Source organism: Nerophis ophidion, linkage group LG24 (genome assembly GCF_033978795.1).
Source record: "Nerophis ophidion isolate RoL-2023_Sa linkage group LG24, RoL_Noph_v1.0, whole genome shotgun sequence".
In the NCBI taxonomy this organism is placed as follows: Eukaryota; Metazoa; Chordata; class Actinopteri; order Syngnathiformes; family Syngnathidae; genus Nerophis; species Nerophis ophidion.
Window position 1 is genome coordinate 23,127,184 of NC_084634.1, and position 23,173 is coordinate 23,150,356.

Below are 23,173 nucleotides of genomic sequence, written 5' to 3' on the forward strand. Positions count from 1 at the left end.
GTTCCCTCCGGGTACTCCGGCTTCCTCCCACTCCCAAAGACATGCACCTGGGGATAGGTTGATTGGCAACACTAAATTGGCCCTAGTGTGTGAATGTGAGTGTGAATGTTGTCTGTCTATCTGTGTTGGCCCTGCGATGAGGTGGCGACTTGTCCAGGGTGTACCCTGCCTTGTAGCTGAGATTGGCGCCAGCGCCCCCCCGCAACCCCGAAAGGGAATAAGCGGTAGAAAATGGGTGGAAGATTAGGGCTTTTTCTAAAAAAAATAAAAAAAAAAAAAATTAAAAAATAAAATAAAATACTTGACCTGCAGAATTCTGACATTCTCTAAAAAAAAAGAGACCGTTCTTGTAAATATGACTTTTGCAAAAACAAAAATTGGACATTATTCCTGCAAAATTATGAAATTTTACATTACTTTTGGTACAATATGACTTAAAAACCGCTTTCATAATATGACTTTTTCTCAAAAATGTTTTGCAAGAGGACTTAAAAAAAAAAAATATATATATATATCTATATATATATATATATATATATATATATACATATATATATGTATATATATATATATATATATATATATATATATATATTATATATATATATATATTAGGGGTGGGCAAATTAATGCGTAAATTACAAGTTAACTCAACAATCTATTAACGCCGACAATTATTTTATCGCACATTTGCGTATGTTGTTTACATGCTTTTATTTTGTTAACGCCTTTTCTTAACAAGATGGCGTCGCCCGGATGGGCTTCGGCGTCGAGGGGCTCTTGGTAAAGATGGAACATTCGACAAAAATACCGCACAATTCTGCAAATTTCATGGCTGGCTTACAGTGTGGTCACTCCGGGATCACTTACGACCGCCAGACAATTCTGAATGTGGATGGATCGGGCCGTTTTGGACTGAATGACGCGTGCTTGCTAGACCGGCTAGCTAGCATGGGAATACTTTGCCGGCTACATCCAGCGGCCTGTGAAGCAGCGGAGTATATGTGTTGTCTGTCTATTTATCAATAATGCAGACGAGGAGTGTTGGCTGAGTTCTTAACTTTTACTTTCAGAGCGTGCATATCACAACATACAAGATGCCGTCATGGCGACACATCCTATACCGGGCTACCGCGCATGCTCGTCACTCCTGTTGCATGCTGGGTAGGGTAGTTCTTTTATTCCCTGGCTCATAACATCATAATATAGTACCATGTATATGCGTTCAGTTTATCAAAGCACCAAGCAAACAATCGGAAAATTCCCATCATATCAATTCCTAGATATGGTCATAATTATTTTAAGTGCACTACGCAGAATAAACACAACATTATTAATATTGCTACTACGGATAATTTGATCAAAAATTCCCTAAAACAGCCCACTACCTATAATATAGTTTTTTTAAACATAAGATCCCTGATAAAAAAAATGTTTCTGCTGTTACCTCAGAAATTGCCTGTTCGGATGTTATGATTGTGGCTCAGAGATTTGTATGTAGATTATATTTATTTTCCATAACAAACAGGATAACTTAAATACCCTGGCAGTGGTAGTAATAAGCTTAAATGTTTGTATTTACATTTTTTGAGTTGATTTTCATAAAATATGCTATTTAACTGCTACAGTTTAACAAGGACTGATTTAAATTGTGTTTGCATAACAAATGTTTTGGCGCTTTTGTTCATGTGGGGGAATATATGCACTACACACTACTTTTGAATTCATTATTGGGCTTTGCGTATACAATGCAGTTAATCGCGATTAATCAGAGAAATAGTGCGATTAACTTCGATTAAAATGTTTAATCATTTCCCAGCCCTAATATATATATATATATATATATATATATATATTTGACTTGCAGAATTCTGACACTCTATTCTTCCAAGAAATTATACTTCACTTAAGAAACAAAACAAAACAAAAAACAATATTTGATTTACGGGATTACAACTTTTCCCAAAAAAAATGGATGGACTATTATGTAATATGACTTTCTCAAAATATTTTTACTTTATTCTTACAAGATTAGGAAATTTTACTTTACTTTGCAAGAATTTGACCTTAAAAAATATATATATGGAACATTTTTCTCAAAAATATTTTGCTTTACATTTGCGTAATTATGATTTTTTTAACAACAAAAATTCATTCTTTATTTAAAGGATTAAGACTCTAAAAAATGAAGGGACCACTCTTGGAGCAATACGACTCTCAAAAAAATGTTTCTTTATTCTTGCAAAATTATGAAATTAGATTTTAATTTTGCAACATTATGACTTTAAAAAATGACTTTGTTTTATGCCTTTTTCTCAAAAATGTTTTACATAACTCTTGCAACAGTATGACTTAAAAAAACATACATATGAAAGGACCATTCATGTTACATTATTTTTCTCCAAAAATGTTTACTTGATTCTTGCAAGACTGTGACATTTGATTTTACTTTCGCAAAAATATGACTTAAAAATACAAAAATTACTTCCTCAAAAATGTTTTGCTTTACTCTTGTAGGATTAGTACTTTTTCCCAACAAATAAAAATCAAAAAACAAAAACAAATACTTGACTTGCCGGATTCTGATTTTCTTTCCCTATTTTTGTATTATTATTAGTTTTTTAATTTTTTACTTTATTCTTGCAATGATTTAACTTCACTTTTTTCTTAGAAAACAAACAAAAACAAAAAAACAATACTTGATTTGAAAGATTACAACTTTTCCAAAAAGAAAATAAATAACCATTAGTTTTAATATGACTTTTTCTCAACATGTTTTACTTTTGTAATTTTTGTAAAAACAAAAAACAAAAAAAACACCTACTTTTGTAATATGAATTTTTCTCAAAAATGTTTTGCTTTACTTGTTCAAGATAATGATTTTTTCAAAAAATACAAAAAAAATTAACAAAATCAAATAAAATTATCTGTTTGCAGGATTATAACTTTTTAAAAATAATAATAATTAAAAGGAACGTTCTTGTAACAGTATGAATTTTTCCCAAATATGTTTTACTTTATTCTTAGTCTTATTCTTAATCATGACATTTTACTTACATTTTTCAACAATATGACTTTATCTCAAAAATGTTTTACTTTATTCTTGCAAGATTATACAAACTGAATTCACTTTTGCTAAATTTTGACTATTTCTATGAAAAAAACAAACAAAAAAAATGTTTGTAATATGAATTCTCAAAAATGTTTTGCTTTACTTTTGCGAAATTGTGAAATTTGACTTTACTTTTGCAACAATCAGAATTTTGCGGTGGAAAAAAACCCAACAAAAAAAATATTGTACAATATGGCTTCACGGTGGCAGAGGGGTTAGTGCGTCTGCCTCACAATACGAAGGTCCTGCAGTCCTGGGTTCAGATCCAGGCTCGGGATCTTTCTGTGTGGAGTTTGCATGTTCTCCCAGTGACTGCGTGGATTCTTTCCGGGTACTCCGGCTTCCTTCCACTTCCAAAGACATGCACCTGGGGATAGGTTGATTGGCAACACTAAATTGGCCCTAGTGTGTGAATGTGAGTGTGAATGTTGTCTGTCTATCTGTGTTGGCCCTGAGATGAGGTGGCGACTTGTCCAGAGTGTACCCCGCCTACCGCCCGATTGTAGCTGAGATAGGCGCCAGCGCCCCCCGCGACCCCAAAAGGGAACAAGCGGTAGAAAATGGATGGATGGATGGATGACTTTTTCTAAAAAACTTAAAAAAAAACCAACTACTTTTATAATATGACTTTTTCTCAAAACCGTTTTACTTTTTTCTTGCAAGATTATGAAAAATGCATTTACTTTTGCTAAGTTTTGACTTTTTTATATATATATAAAAACACAAAGGACCATTCTTGTAATATAAAATTTTCTCCAAAATGTTTAGTTTTACTTTTGTAAAAATATGAAAAAAAGAAAAAAATATATATTTTTTTTGCTTTATTCTTATGAAATTTTACTTTAATTTAGCAACATTAGGACTTCTAAAAAATAACCAAATAAAATAAACTACTCTTGTAATGTGACTTTTTCACAAAAATGTTTGACTTTTTTCTTGCAAGATAAAAATTTATTAAAAACATTTAATTTAAATGTCTAAATTATGACTTTCTCTGAAACAAAAACAAAACAAGGACAATTCTTTTAACATGACTTTTTCTCACAAATGTTTTGCTTTACTTTTGCGAGATTGTGAAATTTGACTTTACTTTTGCAGCAATTTTGAAATATAACATTTTCTAGAAAAAAAAATACTACTTTTGCAATATGACTTTCTAAAAAAATTAATATAAAAACTACTTTTGTAATATGACTTTTTAGAAAAAATAAAAGCTACTTTTGTATTATGACTTTTTCTCAATGTTTTACTTTATTCTTGCAAGATTGGGAAAATTCGATTTACTATATTATGACTTTTTTCCATTTTAAAAAAGAAAGAACCATTCTTGTAATATGACGTTTTCTCAAAAATGTTTTGCTTTACTCTTGCAACATTATGGCTTTTTCTAAAAATAAAAAATAAAAAAATAAAATTTTTGATTTGGAGGATTATGATTTTTTCTCTTAAAAAACCCGAAAAGGACCATTCTTGTAACATTATGAAATAAAATTTAAAAAAGTACCATTCTTAGTACTTTTTCCTAAAAATAAACAATTCTTGACTTACAGAATTTTGACTTTCTCTTCAAAAATACTATTTCTGTAAGTTTTATCTATGTACAAGTTTTACTTTATTTTTGCAAGAAATGTTGCTTCACTTTAAATAAAATTATAAAAAAACACTTACAGTTTGCACAAATATTATCAAGGCTTAGTGTCACAACTAGGGCTATGCAGCAGTAAACTGCATGGATTGTTTTCCCAAGATGCAATGGAATTGGACCGGACATGGCGTAAAGGTAAATACATGTTTTAATTTATCTATAAAAAGGCGAAAACAAAAGGCACGCACAATGCGGAGAACAAACTTGGCTAAGAAAAAAAAACTACCACAAAGGCAAAACCATGGACATTAAACAAAAGACTCGCTGAACGTGACATGAATAAACAAAACTTACTTGGAAAGAAAAGAGCAGAGCAGCATGAACTATGAAATGGCAAAAAGCAGTAACCGTGGTATGAGGCCGAGTGATACATTACCAGAGTGATGACGCCAGAACGACCAACAGAAAGTGACAGGATTAAATAGTCTCCATGATTAAAAACAGGTGCATGAGTCCAACACATGAGATAGGTGAAACTAATGGGTCGCCATGGTGACAAAACAAGGGAGTGAAAAAACAGGAACTAATGGAGTCTTGAAGTAACAGAACATAACAAAACAAAACATGATCACAAGACATGACACTTTGGTCAGACTGATTACAAAAACATATATTATTTATGTATAAAGAATATACATATATGTATGTATATATATATATATATATATATATATACAAACCCAGTTTCCATATGAGTTGGGAAATTGTGTTAGATGTAAATATAAAGGGAATAATATGATTTGCAAATCATGTTCAACCCATATTCAGTTGAATATGCTACAAAGACAACATATTTGATGTTCAAACTGATAAACATTTTTTTTTTGCAAATAATCATTAACTATAGAATTTGATGCTAGCGACACGTTGCAAAGAAGTTGGGAAAGTTGGCAATAAATACTGATAAAGTTGAGGAATGCTCATCAAACGTGTATTTGGAACATCCCACAGGTGTGCAGGCTAATTGTTAACGGGTGGGTGCCATGATTGGGTATAAAAACAGCTTCTCCAAAAATGCTCAGTCTTTCAAAAGAAAGCATGGGGTGAGGTACACCCCTTTGTCCACAACTGCGTGAGCAAATAGTCAAACAGTTTGAGAACAACGTTTCTCGCAGTGCAATTGCAAGAAATTTGGGGATTTCAATATCTACGGTCCATAATATCATCAAAAGGTTCGGAGAATCTGGAGAAATCACTCCACGTAAGCGGCATGGCCGGAAACCAACATTGAATGACCGTGACCTTCGATCCTTCAGACGGCACTGTATAAAAAACCGACATCAATCTCTAAAGGATATCACCACATGGGCTCAGGAACACTTCAGAAAACCACTGTCACTAACTATAGTTTGTCACTACATCTGTAAGTGCTAGTTAAAGCTCTACTATGCAAAGCGAAAGACATTTATCAACAACATCCAGAGACGCCGCTGGCTTCTCTGGGCCCAAAATCATCTAAGATAGACTGGTGAAAAGTGGAAAAGTGTTCTGTGGTCTGACGAGTCCACATTCCAAATTGTTTTTGGAAACTTTGTCCTCCTGAACAAAGAGGAAAAGAACCATCCGGATTGTTATAGGTGCAAAGAAGAAAAGCCAGCATCTGTGATGGTATGGGGGTGCATTAGTGCCCAAGGCATGGGCAACTTACACATCTGTGAAGGCACCATTAATGCTGAAAGGTACATACAGGTTTTGGAACAACATATGCTGCCATTTAAGCGCCGTCTTTTTTTATAGACGCCCCTGCTTATTTCCGCAGGACAATGCCAAGCCACATTCAGCACGTGTTACAACAGCGTGGCCTCGTAAAAAAAGAGTCCGGGTACTTTCCTGGCCCGTCTGCAGTCCAGACCTGTCTCCCATCAATAATGTGTGGCGTATTATGAAGCGTAAAATACGACAGCGGAGACCCCGGACTGTTGAACGACTAAAGTTCTACATAAAACAAGAATGGGAAAGAATTCCACTTTCAAAGCTTCAACAATTAGTTTCCTCAGTTCCCAAGGGTTTATTGAGTGTTGTTAAAAGAAAAGGTGATGTAACACAGTGGTGAACATGCCCTTTCCCAACTACTTTGGCACATGTTGCAGCCATGAAATTCTAAGTTAATTATTATTTGCAAAAAAAAAAATAAAGTTTATGAGTTGGAATATCAAATATCTTGTCTTAGTAGTGCATTCAATTGAAAATGGGTGGAAAAGGATTTGCAAATCATTGTATTCCGTTTATATTTACATCTAACACAATTTCCCAACTCATATGGAGACGGGGTTTACATATATATATGTATATATATATATATATATATATATATATATATATATATATATATATATATATATATATATATATATATATATATATATATGTATATATACTGTATATATATATATATGTATACATATATATATAAGATATATATATACATATATATATATATATAGGGCTTCACGGTGGAAGAGGGGTTAGTGCGTCTGCCTCACAATACGAAGGTCCTGCAGTCCTGGGTTCAAATCCAGGCTCGGGATCTTTCTGTGTGGAGTTTGCATGTTCTCCCCGTGAATGCGTGGGTTCCCTCCCACTTCCAAAGACATGCACCTGGGGATAGGTTGATTGGCAACACTAAATTGGCCCTAGTGTGTGAATGTGAGTGTGAATGTTGTCTGTCTATCTGTGTTGGCCCTGCGATGAGGTGGCGACTTCCGCCCGATTGTAGCTGAGATAGGCGCCAGCGCCCCCCGCGACCCCGAAAGGGAATAAGCGGTAGAAAATGGATGGATGGATATATATATATATATATATATATATATATATAAGAATTTGTTTAACAAGGTTCTACAAGAAATAAAAAAAAAACATAATTACAAAAATGTTATTATATATATTTTCCTAAATAACATGTCTGAACTGAAAATACAGCTTCACCACTCAAGTCATAATTTTTGCGCTTGAGAAACTTCTCTATGGCCTTACCTCCAGACTTCTTCTGTTTGTTTGATATTGTTTATACTGCCACAAGTGGTGGAAAAGTGTATTACAACTGAGTACCCCTGCGGCTCATATGGCCCGTAGCTAAGAAACAGTCATTTTTTGGTGTTTTTCTCTCCGGGGCGCTCTCGGCCCTGTTGTTTGAAAACACTGACTTTAATGTTGAACCTGATCAAATTTTGCAGTTAAACTTGTGCCAGTTCCAGTTGCACAAATGGTGTTTAACCACGTGCATCACTCTGGCCCAAAACGGGCATTTCATATATTGCTTGAGTGATATGTTCAGTTTGAAGCTTACCGTTCTTAAAATTTGGCAGGGAGTTATTTCTTTAAAAAAATTGCATTGTATTTTTGATTGCAATTTTGATCGGATAGGATATAAGAACAAAGTATACACACTTTCTCTTAAGACCTCTTTTAACCCCATTGACTCCCATTATAACTGCTAGTTTATAACAAACTAAAATCGTGGTGTTCTGTCATACTTTTTCAATGACTATCAAATTAATTTCACTCTTACCGATTGAAAAACAAGGAAATATTGGTTTGGGGTGATTAACCCCCAAAAAAACCTTGACCACTGGCACCAGAAAACCAAGATGCATAATTCTTAGAGCTTTGTTAAGCGTAAATTGGTTTATATGTATATATATATATATATACTCTGCTGTATCATCCATGTATCCATTTTGGAATAAACTCAACTCGTCTTGTTTGGAGGAAGAAGAATACTGTCACGATCCGCTACACGGATCGTTTATTGTTTTGCTTTTGATATGTGTTGATCATGTTTGGACTCTGCCGGTCCCTTCAGTTGAACACTTCCTTGTTTTGTATTGTCACCATGGCAACTTAATTACACCTCCGGCACGGACTCACGACACACACCTGTTTTGAATCAGTATTGTGTTGTATTTAAGACCGCCTGCCACCTCAGTTCCTCCTGGCCAGTTTGTTTGCTACCCGCAACAGTTACGTGAGTTTTGTCTATCTGTGTTCTGTCTGCTAAGTGTAGCTTGGCCTCTGCGCGCTCGGCTCACGCATTTATACTCTGAACTCTGCCTGTTGCTAGTGTTAGCCTAGCTCCCCGTGCGTTGCACGCGCTTTATTTTACCCCTTTGTACAAGTGTTACATTGTATTTTATATTAAAACCTGTTCTTACCTTCTATCATGCTGGTTCTGATCCCCTGCATCGAGAGGTGGCTCTCCTCGCGCATCCACTATGCGGCGCTCGCGTAACAAATACTGAGTTGCATCCCAAGAACACCATACCTACTGTGAAGCATGGGGGTGGAAATATCATGCTTTGGGGCTGTTTTTCTGCTAAGGGGACAGGACGATTGATCCGTGTTAAGGAAAGAATGAATGGGGCCATGTATCGTGAGATTTTGAGCCAAAACCTCCTTCCATCAGTGAGAGCTTTGAATGTTTGATCAAATACTTATTTTCCACCATCATTTACAAATAAATTCTTTAAAATTCCTACAATGTGAATTCCTGGATTTTTTTTTCACATTCTATCTCTCACAGTTGAAGTGTACCTATGATGAAAATTACAGACCTCTGTCATCATTTTAAGTGGGAAAACTTGCACAATCGGTGGCTGACTAAATACTTTTTTGCCCCACTGTATATAAAACTATATCAATGTAAATACTGTATATTCAAGCATTGAAAGTAGGGCTGTCAGATGATGAATTTATTCAAATCATACTATGCATCCATCCATTTCCTACCGCTTGTCCCTAATCATGATTTATCACAGGAGCTTATTCCGAAGAAAAGACTCCATGACTTGTACAAAAATGCAATTTCATGGTCAGAATGTCAGCCGGGAACGTTTTCAAACGTTTTACATGAAAGCATGGCAACAGTTTTATCTAAAGTTCTTTTAGGGTCTTTTTTGGAGTGAATTTTTCCCCAGCGAGCAAACCAGTCGGACTCTCCTCACTCATCTTTGTGCTGATGCATGCATTCTTCTGATCACTCACCGTGCAGCGGTCAAGGTAAAAGAGCTTGCAGGCTGAAAATAAATTGCCAGTGCGTACGTGATTAATGCGATCATTAATCGCATGAGTTAACTTGTTCATTTCGATGTATCCCTGCCTTGTGAGCCTGTGAGAGTATGTGGTTATATGATCAAACTCCAGCTTGAAAAAAGGGCTACAAAAAAATGGCCGCCGCTTGCTGTTGATTTACAAGTCGCCTGGCGGCCAACCGTTTTTGTGTGTCGCGGATCGTAAAAGTGCGAATGAGTTCTACCCCAACCCCCTTCCTGCTCAGTCTGGAAGATGGATGGCTTTCTAGTGTCAGTCTGGTGGGAAGGAGGGGGGGGGGGGTTCTGGGCACTCACTGCTAGAGAGACTCCATGTTCCTCTCAAGTTCCTGGAAAACCTCTTGCACAATCTTTGTTTGTGACTCCCTTTAGATACCAAATATATCAACGTCCTTTTATCTATCTATCTATCTATCTATCTATCTATCTATCTATCTATCTATCTATCTATCTATCTATCTATCTATCTATCTATCTATCTATCTATCTATCTATCTATTTATCTATCGATCGAATAATAATTAACTTTGAATTTCATGGCTGCAACACGTGCCAAAGTAGTTGGGAAAGGGCATGTTCACCACTGTGTTACATCACCTTTTCTTTTAACAACACTCAATAAACGGTTGGGAACTGAGGAAACTAATTGTTGAAGCTTTGAAATTGGAATTCTTTCTCATCCTTGTTTTATGTGGAGCTTCAGTTGTTCAACAGTACGGGGTTTTCGCTGTCGTATTTTTACGCTTCATAATGCACTACACATTTTCGATGGGAGACAGGTCTGGACTGCAGGCGGGCCAGGAAAGTACCCGCACTCTTTTACTACGAAGCCACGCTGTTGTAAGACGTGGCTTGGCATTTTCTTGCTGAAATAAGCAGTGGCGTCCATGATATTCTATTCTATTCTATCTATTCTATTCTATAACGTTGCTTGGATGACAACATATGTTGCTCCAAAACCTGTTTCAGCATTAATGGTGCCTTCACAGATGTGTAAGTTACCCATGCCTTGGGCACTAATACACCCCCATACCATCACAGATGCTGGCTTTTGAACTTTGCGCCTATAACAATCGGTTATTTTTCTCTTTGTTCCGGAGGACACCACGTCCACAGTTTCCAAATATAATTGGAAATGTGGACTCGTCAGACCACAGAACACTTTTCCACTTTGCATCAGTCTATCTTAGATGAGCTCGGGCCCAGCGTAGCGGGCGGCGTTTCTGGGTGCTGTGGATAAATGGGTTTGGTTTTGCTTAGTAGAGTTTTGACTTGCACTTACAAATGTAGCGACCAACTGTAGTTACTGACAGTGGTTTTATGAAGTGTTCCTGAGCCCATGTGGTGATATCCTTTTCACACTGATGTGGGTTTTTGATGCAGTACCGCCTGAGGGATCAAAGGTCCGTAACATCATCGCTTACATGCAGTGATTTCTCCAGATTCTCTTAACCTTTTGATGATTCTACTGACCGTATATTGTAAAATCCCTAAATTCCTTGCAATAGCTTCTTGAGAAATGTTGTTCTAAAACTGTTCGACAATTTGCTTACAAAGGGGTGACCCTCGCCCCATCCTTGTTTGTGAATTACTGAGCATTTCATGGAAGCTGTTTTTATACCCAATCATGGCACCCACCTGTTCCCAATTAGCCTGCTAACCTGTGGGATGTTTCAAATAAGTGTTTGATGAGCATTCCTCAACTTTATCAGTATTTATTGCCCCCTTTCCCAACTTCTTTGTCACGTGTTTCTGGCATCAAATTCTAAAGTTAATGATTATTTGCAAAAAAAAAATATATTTTTTTATCAGTTTGAACATCAAATATGTTGTCTTTGTAGCATATTCAACTGAATATGGGTTGAAAATGATTTGCAAATCATTGTATTCCGTTTATATTTTCATCTAACACAATTTTCCAACTCATATGGAAACGGGGTTTCCATATCTATCTATCTATCTATCTATCTATCTATCTATCTATCTATCTATCTATCTATCTATCTATCTATCTATCTATCTATCTATCTATCTATCTATCTATCTATCTATCTATCCATCCATCTATCTATCTATCTATCTATCCATCCATCTATCTATCTATCTATCTATCTATCTATCTATCTATCTATCTATCTATCTATCTATCTATCTATCTATCTATCCATCCATCCATCCATCCATCCATCCATCCATCCATCCATCCATCCATCCATCCATCCATCCATCCATCCATCCATCCATCCATCCATCCATCCATCCATCCATCCATCCATCCATCCATCTATCTATCTATCTATCTATCTATCTATCTATCTATCTATCTATCTATCTATCTATCTATCTATCTATCTATCTATCTATCTATCTATCTATCTATCTATCTATCTATCTATCTATCTATCCATCTATCTATCTATCGTCCCTCCGTCCGTCCATCCATCCATCTACTATCCGTCCGTCAATCCATATATCTATCTATCTATCTATCTATCTATCTATCTATCTATCTATCTATCTATCTATCTATCTATCTATCTATCTATCTATCTATCTATCTATCTATCTATCTATCTATCTATCTATCTATCTATCTATCTATCTATCTATCTATCTATCTATCTATCTATCTATCTATCTATCTATCTATCTATCCATCCATCCACCCGTCTGCACACATGTTAGTGTGCATGCATGCGTCTTTGTGTGAGAGTGGCGTGCACGCGCGGCGTGAGTGCTGCAGTGGGATGATGTCATCTCTGTAATGGCACCCTGGAACATTGGTGTTGGCGGAAGACGGCGCTGATTATAACCTCAGCACATGTGCGCCCACGTTCCATTTATTCTTGGCGATAATGCAATCGAAGACAGTCTGTTTAGCTCCTATGTTCAGCGGGCCTTTCTGCCTCTTGTCCTCGTTCCCTGCGGGCGTGTGGTGGTTGTGACGCACCGTGTCAGTGTGAAGAGTGAGCCGAGGTGAGGTGCGAAGGAATGACAGAACTAAAAGCGTGTGAGCGGGAAGTGGGAAAGCGGTAATGTCAGACGTGGCACACTGTGCAGAAAGTGACGTGTTGTAAAATAGGTTGTGTTTGGGGCGAGAACACATGTGCCAAACTTAAGGCCCAGGGGCCAAAACTGGCCCACCACGTGATTTAATGTGGCCCGCGAAAGCCTGGAAATAATATGTGTTAACAAAGTACCATATTTTCCGGACTATAGGGCGCACTTAAAATCTTTTTTATTTTCTCAAAACTCCACAGTGTTGCGCCTAATGTACAGAATAATTCTGGTTTTGCTTCCCAGCATCGAATATTTGGTACATGGTGTAATGATAAGTGTGACCAGTAGATGGCAGTCTACGATAAGCGATACGTGTAGACTGCAATATGATGGCAGTCACACACAAGAGATACGGGTAGACTGCAATATTACTCAAGTAAACAACACCAACATTTTATAAAAATGGGACCCATTACTTCCCTGCTTGGCACTCAGCATCAAGTGTTGGAATTGGGGGTTAAATCACCAAAATGATTGTACTGTGTTTCAACATACAAGTATTATTATGGTGTGTGTATAATGTAAGACATACTACCTGACGTTATGCAAAAGCAACTTTTCTTACCATTTGTTACCTGCCGATCTGTATTTCAGATCCGCAAAATTTTGCGCATCCTCCTTTGTAGTCGGTGAAGACACCGTAGTGGATAAGCTTCTTCTATTTCTCTATTAATTACAAGGCGGCATTGCTCGGTTGGTAGAGTGGCCGTGCCAGCAACTTGAGGGTTGCAGCATCGATTCCCACTTCTGCCATCCTAGTCACTGCCGTTGTGTCCTTAGGCAAGACACTTTACCCACCTGCTCCCAGTGCCACCCACACTGGTTTAAATGTAACTTAGATATTGGGTTTCACTATGTAAAGCGCTTTGAGTCACTAGAGAAAAAGCGCTATATAAATATTATTCACTAATTCACAGACGTCTTAGTGAATTTACCAACCGCTAAACAAAATCCCTTGAATGAAAACTGGGGTGGGCAGATTGATACAAATATTGAAAGTCACAACCCCAAGTACAGTATCAGAAGATGGTTGATACAACACTGGCTGGATCTATTATGGTGTGTTTATAATGTAAGACATACTACCTGGCGTTTTGTTTTGCAACATTATGCAAAAGCAACTTTTCTTACCATCTGGTACCTGCTGATCTGTATTTTAGATCTGCATAAGTCCTGAAAAATGTCGCGCATCCGCCTTTGTAGTCTGTGGGAACACCGTAGTGGAGAAGCTTCTTCTATTTCTCTATCTTTTTGTTATGGGACATTCATCCTCCGCTGTTGTTCTTTCTAATATAAAGTAGTGTAAAGTTCTTACTTATATCTGTCAGTAACCTCACCATGAAAGCGCTAAAACATACTGGTATAGTGAGTTTACATTATTCACCAGAGAAACTTTAGTCATTAGAGAGTTCAGGTTGGACGCTTTTTCACCGGACACATTTCTGGCGTTGTTATTGCACTAGTGCGCCACGAATGAGGAAATGCTGCTCCGTTATTGACTTAAGTAAAGTCTGAATGTCATTAAAACAGTTACCTCCATCCTTTGACACTTCTTCCATTCCCGTCCTTGCTCACTACACCGCTACAACAAAGATTACAGGGAGAAGACGCTGCCGAAGGTGAGCCACGTAAATAAAACCGCGCACAAAACGGCGGACCCGGAAGCAACTGTCAGAAAGAGGCTTCAAGATGATCTGTAAAACATAATCCATGCAACATTTTGACCAAATAACCACCATTACATGTTATGTAGCCCACAAGGAAGTGTTTTGCATTTTGAACAAAATAATAATAATATGACTCCTTTATATATACTCCTATGTGCGCCTTATGTATGAAAAAAGATAGAAAATAGACCATTCGTCGGCAGTGTGCCTTATAATCCGGTGCGCAGTATGGCCCGGAAAATATGGTACTTTATCTTTTCTTACTAAATGTATTTGTTATTTGCATTTTGACACACAAAAAAACATTATTTCAAACTCTAATATCATCTACTAGCGCAACAAATATTATATTATCATACATTCCAAAACATTTTTTGTTCAAATAAAACAAAATAAATAACTGCTTGACTTATGATTTTCAAAACATCAAAGTCTGCATTGTAAAAATACGGTAAAATTCTAGCGACTTAGCTGCCAGGTTTTTTTTTTTTTTTTTTTTTTTACTGTAATGTATTGTAGAAAAAAAACCTATTAAACGTTTTTTCCATTCCATTAACAGTAAAATGCTGTAAAAAAAAAAAAAAAATCACTGCACATTTTGAGGTGAAATTCATTTTTATTTAGTAAAATCCAAAGTTGTTTTTTTACAGCATTCGTTAAAAAATATATAATAATCCAATGCATAGGCAATTATATACTGTACATGTATTCTTGTATAAACACATTTATATATTTAAATATTATTAACTGTTACAAGCGGCCCTCTGAGGGAAACCTCAACTGCGATGAAAACGAGTTTTACACATCAGTAAAATTGATTCACATCCGAATAGCGAAAAATGCACAGATATATGTGTCAAACTATATATATATATATATATTAGGGGTAGGCAAATTAATGCGTTAATTACGAGTTAACTCATCAATCTATTAACGCCGACAATTATTTTATCGCACATTTGCGTATGTTGTTTACATGCTTTTATTTTGTTAACGCCTTTTCTTAACAAGATGGCGTCGCCCGGATGGGCGCTTCGGCGTCGAGGGGCTCTTGGTAAAGATGGAACATTCGGCAAAAATACCGGACAATTCTGCAAATTTCATGGCTGGCTTACAGCGTGGTCACTTACGACCGCCAGACAATTCTGAATGTGGATAGATCGGGCCGTTTTGGACTGAATGACGCGTGTTTGCTAGACCGGCTAGCTAGCATGGGAATACTTTGCCGGCTACATCCAGCGGCCTGTGAAGCAGCGGAGTATATGTGTTGTCTGTCTATTTATCAATAATGCAGACGAGGCGTGTTGGCTGAGTTCTTAACGTTTGCTTTCAGAGCGTGCATATCACAACATACAAGATGCCGTCATGGCGACACATCCTATACTGGGCTACCGCGCATGCTCGTCACTCCTGTTGCATGCTGGGTAGGGTAGTTCTTTTTTCCCTGGCTCATGACATCACAATATAATACCATGTACATGATGCGTTCAGTTTATCAAAGCACCAAGCAAACAATCGAAAAATTCCCATCATATCAATTCCTAGATATGGTCATAATTATCTTAAGTGCACTACGCAGAATAAACACAACATTATTAATATTGCTACTATGGATAATTTGATCAAAAATTCCCTAAAACAGCCCACTCACTACCTATAATATAGGTTTTTTAAACATAAAATCCCTGATAAAAAAAATGTTTCTGCTGTTACCTCAGAAATTGCCTGTTCAGATGTTATGATTGTGGCTCAGAGATTTGTATGTAGATTATATTTATTTTCCATAACAAACAGGATAACTTAAATACCCTGGCAGTGGCAATAAGCTTAAATGTTTGTATTTACATTTTTTGAGTTGATTTTCATAAAATATGCTGTTTAACTGCTACTGTTTAACAAGTACTGTTTTAAATTGTGTTTGCACAACAAATGTTTTGGCACTTTTGTTCATGTGGGAGAATATTCCAATAAAGGTGCACTACACACTACTTTTGAATTCATTATTGGGTTTTGCGTATACAATGCAGTTAATCGTGATTAATCGGAGAAATAGTGCGATTAACTTCGATTAAAATTTTTAATCCTTGCCCAGCCCTATATATATATATATATATATATATATATATATATATATATATATATATATATATATATATATATATATATATATATATATAAATATATATATATATATATATGTACCAGTATATACATATATATATATATACATATTTTTTTTTTTTTCCAAGATGGCGCTGCTGTAGTGGCTGCTGTAGGCAGGAGCTTTGTGATCTTGTATCATCCTTTTGTGTTTCCCTCTTGTTTTCATGTGTTATTATATTTTTTTGCATTTTGGTCCGGGACCCTTTGGGACTGTGTGACAAGGGGTGGCACTTTCGTGACCTCTGTGGTGCTTTTTTTGTGGACTTCTGGATCTGCCTCCCGGGAGCCTTTTGGCCATGGAGACCAGCTGCTGGGTGTCTGCTACACCAGAGTCGGTTTGGATGTACTGGAGGAGATGCGGATGAGGGGGACAGGGCTGCGGAGCTAGCACTGAGCGCTGGGACGGAGAGTCTTCGCGGTGTCTTGACTGGGTGAGCAGGTGTCGGACACCTCAGTCACCTTGGACATATCCTCGCTCATCCATGCGGACTGGACACAGGCCGAAAATGGAGTCGGCTGTCTTGGTTGCTTTGTTGGATCTGCTCCTGTCTCTGGCCATGTTCCCTCCTCCCCAGCGGACGATGGCGTGGAACACCGCAGAGGCCACCACAGTGGATGTGTTTCTTTTACTTTTTCTTCATAGCTGTATGTAGAAGTGTCTGGTTGTATCTGCTGCTTTAATGTCTTTAATGTCCTCTGTGTTCTTTGATGTTTGATGTTTCCCTCTTACACACATGTAAGAGGGATGTGTACTATGGCTATGAGTTGTTCTTTTCCCTTGGCCTCAGTCCGCACCCCCACTCCAGGGCCTAGGCTAAGATCGATTTTTTATTTTTTTATTTTATTTTAATCTTCTATTTTTTTCTTCCCCCCCCCCCTCCCCCCTTGTTTACCTGTATGTCATCTTTTTTGTAAGGGGCGCTGGAAGCCGGCAGACCCGTCAGCGATCCTGTTCTGTCTCCCTGTAATGTTTGTCTGATCTTGAATGGGATTGTGCTGAAAATTGTAATTTTCCTGAAGGAACTCTCCTGACGGAATAAATAAAGTACTATCTAATCTAATCTAATCTAATCTAATATATACATACATATCAATATATATATATATATATATATATATATATATATATATATATATATATATATATATATTAAAATATATATATATATATATATATTCATATATTCATATATATAAATATATATGTATGTATATATATATATACATATATATATATACACATATATGTATATATATAAATGTGTATATATATATATATATATATACACATATATGTATATATATACAAATGTGTGTATATATATATATATATATATATATATATATATATATATATATTCATATATATACATATATATGTATGTATATATATACATATATATACACATGTATGTATATTTATATATGAATATATATACAAATGTGTATATATACGTGTATATATATATATATATATACATATATATATATATATACATATATATATATATATATATATATATATATAATTTACATTTACATTATTATAATATTTCTTTTTGCTGTCCAATATAAAGAGTTAACTCATGTGATTAACCACAAAATAGTACTGCATTAATCATGTATAGTTGAAGATCAATAATGCATTTTATTTATAATCTTTTTAGTTATTAAATTTTTTACATTTATTTTGCGTTTATTTAACTCAACTGCGAATGCTTATCTTAGAAGTTCTTATAAGGTCAGTGACAGGGTCCTCACTGGGTTTGAAGAACAGGGGGAGCTTAGGCCCCAGGGGATGCACGAGCAAAACATTTTTGCACTTGCAAGATCTTATTTGCTCACAGTAAGCATGAGATGACCCAAGCGAATAAGGACACTGTTGTTGCATGAATAAGATAACAGGCAACTTGCAAACAGGGAAACGTTGCACAGATGATAGCAGTGTAAACAAACATGCACAGCACGACAGAGTTGATCTGAAAACAGAGAAGGTTTTGCTGCAATGAAACTTTCTTGTCTAGAAAACAGGGGCTGGATGTCCACCCAAATATATATTGTCTGTGCACAACTTATTAGATTCAGAATTTGTTGCACTTACAAGAATATTTTGCTTACAACTTGTTACTGTATTACAAAGTAAATACTGAAGAAATCGAAATGGTTGAAAACAATATTGTTAGTTTCCTGTTATTACTGTAATAGTAATTGTGGAGGGGGGTTTGGCCTGCGGGCCTGCAGCGAATCAGGGTGTGCCAGGATCGGCCTCGAAGTCAGCGACAGGTGCGTAGATGCCCCACCTGTGCCTTGTTATCCAATCACCTGTCGCTCTGTCTAAGCAGCAACCAGGAGGAGAGACAGGGTTGGAACTGGCGTGAGAGCGAGAGCGTGCCAGTCACCGCGACAAAAGACAATTGCTGGAAAGCAACCCACAGACTTTTATGCAAATAAAACTGTATTGAACCATGAAACGGGCTCGCATGGAAATGCTTGGTGGTCAGGAAGACCCGCAGGGAGAGAGCTTCCACAGTAATTTAACGCAAGTAGTCCACAGGGGTCAAATTCAAGGCCCACAGGCCACACCTGGCCAGTAGGGATGGGGAATATGGACTATCACAACAACCTGCCATTTATGCTTAAAACGATAAAAGCAAAGATTAAAAAACAACATAGAATTCCACTTTTTTGATTATAAGTCAAAACACGACTCTAATACAACACTAAGGCTATTAAACTTGCAATGAAGTTTAAGTAGCACACCAATGCTGCAAAGTTGTAGTGGTGTGCTTTGTTTATCATATGGTATGGAAGTTGTTATTCTGTCAGCAATGTTGTAGACATTATTTTTATGAGTTTTCTATTACAAATCTATCAGATAATGTTATGATGCGACTTCAGTGTGAACATTCCCACACTCCGGTCGCATAACGCTTATCAAAAGTGTCCTCGTTATTGACTGAAATAGATGGATACAAAATAAATAGCTGACAAATTAGCAGAAACAGGTGAAAATAATATTTTAGGAACTCACGTCTATCAATGTACCAACACGCTCTTCAGAGCAGACATCGAGGCAAATGTCCCCAAAACTGCGGGAGACACTTTTTATAATCTTTCGGTTCAGAAAATGTTGACTTTGATTGCACAGAATCCTTGAAATTGCAACAAACGCGGCAGTACTGAGATGACTAGAATTGGAGCGTGTTTACTTCCGAGTTAACTTCTGTAAACAGGACGTGCGACTGCGGTCTGGTTTGACCTTGCAAAGGTAAGAATGAAAATGTGGACTGGATTTTTCAGCATAATAATGCGGGCGCCACTGATGGAACGAATTGGATTGGATAATAAGCGCTGACAAAGGGTATTCAAATGATTTCTAATCAGGTTATGTTATTATATATTTAAACTCGTATTATTGCATATTTATATAGAATTTTTCTGAATTTTTTCATTTAAAAAAAATAAAATAAAATCACACCAAATTATTTAGGGGGTCTTAATAACATTTAAATAGGCCTAAAGACGCCAAGGGTCAGTGATCAGGTCAATGCATAGACATTCAGAATTTTGCTTCGAAATAAACAACGACAGGATTTTAAATAACATTTTTACCTGGTTTTGAGCAAATAAATTAAGTAAACTCAAGTAAAACAGTTGAAAAAAGAGTTCTATATGACATTCTTACAATTAAATTGTATTAGTGTCAAAATATTGGGGTCTTTTCTTGGGTTGATTTAAATTATGTACACAAGTAACTTACTGCGATTAAACACCATTACTCCAAATTTAAAGAGTGTGATTAATCTGATTTTAAAAATAATCATTTGACAGCATTAATTGATTTCAATCAATCAATCAATCAATCAATCAATGTTTATTTATATAGCCCTAAATCGCAAGTGTTTCAAAGGGCTGCACAGGCCACAACGACATCTTTGGTTCAGATTGCACATCACGGCAAAGGAAAACTCAACCCAGTGGGATGACAATGAGAAACCTTGGAGAGGACCGCAGATGTGGGTGACCCTCAACCCCCCCCCCCCCCCCAACCCCCTCTAGAGGAGATTGGTGCAATGGACGTTAAGTGGGTCTAGCACAACATTGTGAAAGTCCAGTCCATAGTGGATCTAACATAATAGTGAGAGTCCAGTCCATAGTGGGGCCAGCGGGAGACCATCCTGAGCGGAGACAGGTCAGCAGCGCAGAGATGTCCCCAGCTGATGCACAGGGGAGCAGTCCACCCCGGGTCCCGACTCTGGACAGTTAGCACTTCATCCATGGCCACATCCATGGCCACATCCATTTCATCCATTTATAATGGATTGTTTACTGTTTGGGGTCTTTAGAGACACTTCTTCTAGCGGGCACTGTCACATGACTCTGTTTAACCAATCCAACATAAGCAATGGCAAAGTTTGATTCCATTCCACCAATTAAACACAGTCTGGCGGTACCATGACTGCCCCCCCCCCACCCCACACTGTAAAATGTGACTTGACGTCAGACAAAGTAGCACAATGCAATATTTACCTTACAAGCTAGGAAAAATAACATTTATATCATACGCTGTCATCTGTGTCAGTAGATTTTTTTCACATTTAGCCTACAAGAGTTCCACTTCCCCCACGAGAAAACATGTTGCCGTAAGTTAAAGATGTTTGTTTTAGCTAACATTAGCTTTGTTATAACGTTATGAGTGTAAAATATGCATCTTTTGTGGTATGTAGTTGTCCCTCGATATAGCGTGCTTCGAATGTAGCCGTTTTACCAAATGTCTCACTGCTGGTCTTCACCAAAATGAATCAGAATGAGTCAATAACGCCAGCCAAGGACATTTAAATTGTATCTAAACAGTGGATATTTATCCATGAAAATATAGAGAAGCTGCTGATGGTGTGTTTGACAGAGGGAAGGACTTTTAATAAGGACCTAGGCAGAAGGAAAATAATAAAGAGCTCGCAGGAACTATGTATAGTATACATGATGGCACTAAATAGAAATAATTAATCATGAGGAACAGCTGTGGTGGCAGCAAAAGGAACAGAAAGTAAAGCCACTTCAAAGCACAAGAGACTAAACAGGAAATACTAACAAAACAAGAGCATCAGGGCATAAACTGATTCTAAACCAGTGGTTCTTAACCTTGTTGGAGGAACCGAACCTCACCAGTTTCATATGCACATTCACCGAACCCTTCTTTAGTGAAAAATAAAATGTTTTTTTTTTCACATTCAAGACAAAGTTATGTGTTTTTGGTAACACTTTAGTATGAGGAACATATTCTAAGTAGTACAGACTTAATTTAGAGTTATTTGGACACTAGGGGAACTTATTCTAAGTAATAAAGACTTAACTTAAAATTATTTGGTCAGGGTTGGGGTCAGGGTTAGTGTTATAATAAGGCCATGCAGAATGAGGCATCAATAAGTATTTAACAATGACTAGTTAAGAGCCAATATGTTACTAATTTGCATGTTAATAAGCAACTAATTAATGGTGAATATGTTCCCCATACTAAAGTGTTACCATGTTTTTTTTACTGGTGCACAAAATGAACCGTCCATGAACATCACCTAGTTCAAACAACAAAACCAACACAGTGCATAAACTCACAACAAATTACACACCTGCAAATCAGTCCGCTGTTGCCGTACCCGTAATACGCCGATAGGGAGAAGTTCTTATATACGCGATGAGTCAGGTGTGTTTTAGCCTCCACCGAACCCCCGAGGCCGACTCACTGAACACCTAGAGTTCGATCGAACCCAGATTAAGAACCAGTGTTCTAAGCACAAGAACATAACATATTCCTAACTGTCATGTGGGATCATGATAATAGTACTGCTTTTTATGTCTTATCTAAAAGTGCTTTTGTTTTGAAAATCCACGTTACATGTTGAAATTGTGCTTTTTTGGAGGGACCAAGCACCGATTGATATATATTTATTAATTTCAATGGGCAATACTTTTATACAAGGTTTTTGAGGGACAAAAGACGTTTACCTTGTGTGTTTAATCTTCGAATACTTTCCCTACAGGTATTGTAATAAAATGTGCCCACAGGTTAGTGTTGACATTTTTTTGTTAAAGTAGTTCAGAGTTTTTATTTTGAAAATAATATTGACTGGAAGTGGCGACAGGGATTTATTTTGGGATTGCCTGTACGACACCGGAAGTGACTCTACAGATAAGGTATCATTGTACTTTTTAATCTTCTAATAAACTTTGCCCACAGGTGTTCGAATACAATATGCCCAATGGTAAGTTTTTTTCATTTTTTAAATACAATTCAAAGCGTTTCAATTTTGAAAATGATTTGGACTGGAAGACAGTGCCGACTTGGAATTTATATTGTCAATTTCTGTAGACACCGCTTGTGATTCGAAAATGGAGGTCATCTGCTAGTTAGGCAAAAACTGCCACCAACAGGAACACAGCCAGGCATCACACTTTTTTTTTCTTCTAATAAACTTTGTTTTAT